Here is a 6822-nt window from a genome sequence, read left to right as displayed (position 1 = left end):
CAACATTCATTCCGCATAATTTTGGTTTTAGATCTGATTTTTTTCCTCTCCTCTAGGTTTTCTCTCCACACATTGATAGTTCTTAGGATTTCGTTTTTATTGCTTTTTGGATTGGCATATTGAGAAGAGTTATTACCTCCGCCAAGACTTCATTGTTCTAGCTTGTTTTTCTTACTTGTCTCTTACTCTTCCATGTCCTCAATTTATTCAAAATTACTATTGGATTATTTTTAGAATTTATTAATACAAGAACTATTTTTATTTTTAATTGATCTTTTTTATTATTATCTATCATGTCTTTCTTTATTTCTCTTTATTATTTTGTGAAGTTTACATTCATAATGAGCGAGTAGTTCCATAACTTGATGGGGAGTTGATTGAAAGGAGGACCTTGAGTTGGAATACTCAAGAGAAAAATTGTAATTGGGTTTATTGTTGGATTGTCCTGTTGTCACTGACACTAATCCTTTCCAAGGGAGAGGATTGGAACTTGTGAATAGAAATAACTTTCCAACTTGCTTGACTTTCCTCTACCTAGTAAGGGATAACCAAGCAGAACAACCTTCAATCATCAATTAATATTGAGAGTACTCCAACAAGAATAGGGCTTCCAACTAATCTACTCCCGGTCAAGGTCTTTATTTAAAATTACATAAATTCCCTAATTTAATTTCCTGTTTTTCAACTCAAACCATTTTTGAAAACATCTGATTAATAAAATAGCACATCTTTCTGCAACTCGTTGGGAGACGACCTGGGACTCATACTCCCAGTTTTTAATTCTAATTTTGTGACAACCCTTCTAAATTGATAAACGGATTTTCGGTTGGTTAAGGACTGTACTTGTAGCGTATCTCTTATAATAATTTCTTAACTCGCCAATTTCCGCCACGTCAATATTTGGCACCGTTGCCGGGGAGTTGCAATAGAGTGCTAAGTTATTGATTGGAATTTACTTATTTGCATTTTATTTTATTTTGCTACTATGAGCTGCATGTTTCTTTCGTTAAATGATGCGTTCACTTCCTGATCCAAGCTTGCCATTATTTGATCTTGAGATTGAAAGAACTATCTCATGAATAAGGCAAACTCAACGTCGGTTAGTCCTCTCCGAGGGCGAATCTGAAGCGTCACTTGAGGAAGAAACAAGCTCCCTTTCTGCTGATTTGGTTGATTTACGTGCAGGTGACATAGCAGCACCTAGGAGAATTACTATCCAGGAGGCTGGAGCCCCTAATTTCACAATGCAACCATTTCAAGCGCATCAACCAGTAGTGGCTACTGACTTTGAAATAAAGACTGCACTGCTCAACTTGATACTTAAGTTTCATGGCTTACTTGCTCAAGAGCCTATCAAGCACCTTAGGGATTTCCAAGCAGCCTGTTCTACTGTCAGGCGTGATGGTGCAGATGAAACTTCAATTTTGTTAAAAGCCTTCCCATCCTCTCTTGAGGGAAAGGCGAGAGAGTGGTACTACACTCAACCCGCAGCAACTGTTTTCGAGTGGGATACACTTAGAAGAGAATATTTGGAAAAATTCTTTCCAGCTGAAGTTACTGATAAACTGAGGAAAGACATTTCCATGATCGTTCAGGACGAGTTCGAGACTCTCTACGAATACTGGGAGCGCTTCAACAACCTTCTGGAAGTATGTCCCCACCATATGATTGACAAGATAGTATTGCTCGGCTACGTCACACAGGGCATGAGGCCCCAAGATAAGACCACATTGGAAAGTGCTAGCAATGGGTCTATGAAAAAGTACAAGACCACTGACGAGGCATGGCAATTGATCAGCGACTTAGCTGAATCTACTCGGAATCTCAGGCAGAAACAAAGCCGGTCAAAAGCTGTTGCAGGGGTATCTTCTAACAAAGAGACTACTGCTCTGACTCAGAGTATATGCGAGATGACCAACTTACTGAGGCAGATGCAGTTAAATCAACAACAAGCTCAGCAAGCTTAACCTTCTCCACCATAGCAAAGCCAACAGTTGGTTCCACAAAAAGTATACGGGATCTGTGCTGATTATAGCCATTATACTGATGAATGTCCGCAGCTTCAGCAGGAAGACAACACTGTGGCAGCCACTCATAACCTCTATGACCGCCCCAATCAAGGATATAATCAAGGTGGCAGTTACAACCACGGATGGCAGGACAATTCCAACAAGGTTGGAGAGATAATTCTAATCAGAGTTGGAAGGACAACTATAACAGAGGAGGCAGAGATAATCAGGAAAATCAAAGGTGGAATAATAACAACAACAGGCAGTAGAACCAGAACCAGCCTTACGAAGTACCTCACCTGAGGCAATCCCAAGAACCACAGAATAACCAACAGCAGACCTCTCAGATCACTTATCCATCTTCATCTTCTAATGATGAGTTACTTCAATCTATTGATCGGAGACAGCAGGCCATGGAAAACAACCTTACTTCTACTCTAAATGGCCTGAACTCTACCTTGCAAGCTCTTGTCTCACAGATTGGATCACTGAATAACTCCAATAACCAGCCTTTGAGCTCCAGTGGAATCCCCTCTCAACCATTACCCAATCCAAAGGGTGGCATTAATGCCATCACCCTAAGGTCTGGAACCACATTGCAAGAGAGGAATCAGGAGGAGTCAAGCCCACCAGAACACGCCTCAGCTGAAGAGGTAGTGGAAATAGAAGATGTTGAGGAGGAAGAGGTCATACAGGACATGGCTGAAGAAGAAGAAGCTCAATCACAAGAAGAAGCACCAAAGGGCACAGACACTGCAGAAAACGCCATTCCTATTCCATTTCCACAACTTGCAAGGAAGCCCAAGAAGCAGTTGGAACCTGATCCCAAAATGGTAGAAATATTAAAAAAGGTTGAGGTAACTGTTCCCCTTTTTGATGTTATTCAGCAGGTACTTAAATACGCAAAGTTTCTAAAAGATTTATGTATACATAAAGACAAAATTAATGAATTAGAAACTATTCCTTTAGGTAGTTCTATATCTGCTTTAATGGGAGGTATACCTAAAAAGTGTAGTGATCCAGGTCTATGTATAGTTAATTGTACTATTGGTAGTGTTGTATTTTCTGACTGCATGTGTTATTTAGGAGCATGTGTGAGTATAATGCCTTTGTCTATATATGATATTTTGAGGCTTCCTCCCTTAAAAAGGTCGGCAGCTCATTTTGTGTTAGCAGATAAAAGCATTATTACAGTGGTTGGAGTTGCTGAAGATGTATTAGTGGGCATTAAGGGGCTCACATTTCCCATTGACTTTTATATCCTGGAGATGCCCCAAAATGACTCAGAGAAGCCATCATCAATCATACTCAGAAGACCATTCCTGAAGACCTCGAAGTTCAAATTTGATGCTTTTTCAGGAACATACTCTTTTGAAATAGACGGCCGAGTAGTAAGCTTCAATCTGAATGGAGTTATGAAGAACCCTCCGGAAGATCATTCTATCCTCCAGTGTGACATCATAGATGAAACCGTGGCTAAAGTTCACCAAGAGGAGTTCGAAGAGAAGTACATAGGACAAGGTCCGAGTGTGGGGACACTTTCTAAGGACAGTGAAAGTACTTTACCATTGTCACCAGCTCCAGACAATCCAGAGCCTGGCCATGAGCATAAGTTACAATTAAAACCCCTCCGTCCACACCTCAAATATGCTTACCTTGAGGACAAGCAGAAGTTTCCAGTTATCATCGCAAGGGAACTCACTTCTCAACAAGAAGAGCAGTTACTTAGTGTGCTGAGGAGGCACAAGAAGGCAATTGGCTGGAGTTTGGCAGATATAGTAGGCATCAACCCTCATGTTTGTGAACACAAGATATTTTTAGAAGAGGGAGCAAGGCCTGTTTGTCAACCCCAGAGAAGAGTGAACCCCACTATCTTAGAGGTTGTCAAGAAGGAAGTGACCAGACTACTAGAGGCAGATATTGTAACGACCCAACTTCCAAAACGTCATGATCGTACCGAAAGTAAGGCGTTACTAACCTGCTTTCCTTTATTAACTATTTACTATTGAGCCTTTAGTTCGATATCGCGATTTAGTTTTATAGAAATTTCCAGAAAAATTTTGTTTTTGATTATCAAAATCATATATCAAACATTTCCAAGTAGTAATAATCACATAATTATTAAAAATAATATCTGTCATACAAAAGATTTCAAATAAAACTCAGATACAAATCCTATCCCTCTGTATAAAATAAAAATCGTAAGCAATAAGGGCGAGGGAACTCTATGAAAGCAAATTAAATCACACTTAACTCATAAATAAATTCTATAATCGTCCACAGCTTCACACTGTGTCTTCGAACCTATGTCACTGAAAGGGTGGAAGATTTTGGGGTGAGAACAAACCACACGTTCTCAGTAGGGAATGGGAATGCCGTAAAAATAATGAAATAAAATACAAATAATTAACATACTCAAGGAAACTATATTTCATCAAACCTTTTGGATTTACTCCTAGCTTTACTTTAACTAATTGATCACCTCTTCCTAAACTCAAAAAAGATCTCAATGACAAGATTAATTATATCAATCATTTTTCAGTCACTTAATTAATTCTCAATCACAACGTCAATTACTAATCTCTTTAAAACATTCAGAAACTAAAAGTACAAGTAAGAGATTTAATTCAACATACAAAAAAATTACAACAAGACAAGCAAACACAATCAAATGCAGATGCGCAAATAAGGATGATGCATGTCTAGCTATAGTGCAGGTAATGAGCTCATCTGTCGGTTTCTACCCGCTCCCGACGTAACCCAAAGCAGCTGAAACGGGTATGGCTTTCCAGTTGGCTATACCCCTGTGTACAGGAAATAACCCCTCTGCCACCACAGGGTCCACTGCACGCAGGAAATAACACATCTGCCACTGCAGGATGTATGCCGACACACCTTCTGTATACAGGAAATAACCCCTCTGCCACTACAGAAATGGAACAGGTGGTCACGATACTTCTGTAGCAGGAAATAACCCTTCTGCCTTACAGAAATGAAATATGGATCTGTACCGCAGGAAAGCGTTCTCAGTGGTCGTACCACCATCTATCTGACTGCCTTCATACAGCAGATCATCACGTAATCATTCTCATTATCATCATCACTTTCACATTCTTAGGCAGTACCTTTTTCTTTCTCTGTTCAATTATACTATACAAATTCAATCATACTATACAAACTTCACATCTTTCACTTTTACAACATCTTAGCTCAAACCATTTCTCTTTATCATTCGGATTCAAATATTATAAATTTCACCAAACTCCTGAAAAGTAATCCTCTATTTGAAGCCCAAAGCATAACTCTTTTCATATTAAATTGAATTCAAAACATAATTCCTTTCTTAAATAATTTAAACTTGAAACATAAACCTTTCCTTGATAATTCCAAATTCTAAATAGTATAATTCTTCTCTTATTTAGATAAAACTAAAATTATATAATTTTTCAAGTTCAAATATTTTAAAATGACTTTTTGAATAAAACCTCAGATTTTTATAAAATTTTTACAGCACCTCCCCTAAAACCCGGACTTAACCACCCTTACGGGTTCCTTCATTCTCAACATCTCATCAAACCTTTCTCAACAATTGCCACAACAATATATTCTCAAAACATTTGATACTAGTATAGAAAATTTATTTCACAAATTCCATATCCAAGTAATCACCAAAACAACATCAGCAGTCTAATTTCAGTTTTATTTTTAAAATATCAAACGAATTCGGAATTACGCAAACCTTGTATCCATGCGACCGTCTCGGATTAAGCTTTCTATTAAGCCAAAAATCACAACTCTAACAATTCTAAATTTTTATGAAATCAAAGTACTAGGACCACAGTTTCATTTAAAATTGGTTCCATTTCAAAATTCAAACTGGAGAATTTCTAATAGAGGAAACAAGTTGCTGCTGTGTTAAGCGTTCTGCAGAAAACCAGATTTGACATTCATAATTCAAAAATTCACCATAAATCATAAACTTAATGAAAAAGCCTCAAATTCACCAGTCCAACTTCCTATATTCCAAAGCTTAATCCAGACTTGGTCCCATGCAATTCTGATCATCACAAAATTAGTTATAGATTTTCAAAGTCTCCAGCTTCATTTAAAAGTAATGTAGAAAATTAAGTTTTACATTTTAACTTTGAAAAATCATAACTAGTTCTATAGTTAATTCATACTTCTCAAAATTGAATCCCAACAACAACTTTTATTATAGTTTACTCAGCCTTTACTCTCATATTATTTCGATTATCGTTGAATAACTGATTCACTTCCAAAGTCATCTTTTAATCTTAAAAATCAGACTTTCAGTAACTAGTTCAACATTTTAAGATTCTGTCTTCCAATTATTTCTTAAGCCCAACTTTAATTAATCACCAACTAAGTCCATTACAATAAACCAACTCAACAGCAACAATTTCAATTTGACCCATCAAAATACCGAAATCACAATAATCTCTCATCAAACAATTTATAATTCAATTTCACAAAATCAACGAATTCAACCAAAGTTCCAATAAAAAATCTCAATCATTCCAATCATAATTTCAGCCACACAACTCAGCTAATTCAGTATAATCACATAGAGTAAGAACTTTGCAACAATTCCATCAATATCAGAGAAAACAATATCAATTACAGCTTCAAACACTCACAACAAAGCCCAAAGACATTCACAGCCATAACCTGAATTCAATAATCCAATTGAAACATTAAAACATCATCAAATTTAATCCAAATTTCACAACCTCAAACCAAGCTTATTTCTATCAATTAGTCTCTCATAACAACAAAACCAATTACATTTACA

The sequence above is a fragment of the Arachis hypogaea genome, chromosome 19, assembly GCF_003086295.3.
Source record: "Arachis hypogaea cultivar Tifrunner chromosome 19, arahy.Tifrunner.gnm2.J5K5, whole genome shotgun sequence".
Lineage (NCBI taxonomy): Eukaryota > Viridiplantae > Streptophyta > Magnoliopsida > Fabales > Fabaceae > Arachis > Arachis hypogaea.
The sequence above is the reverse complement of the archived record's forward strand: the minus strand, read 5'-3'. Positions refer to the sequence as shown.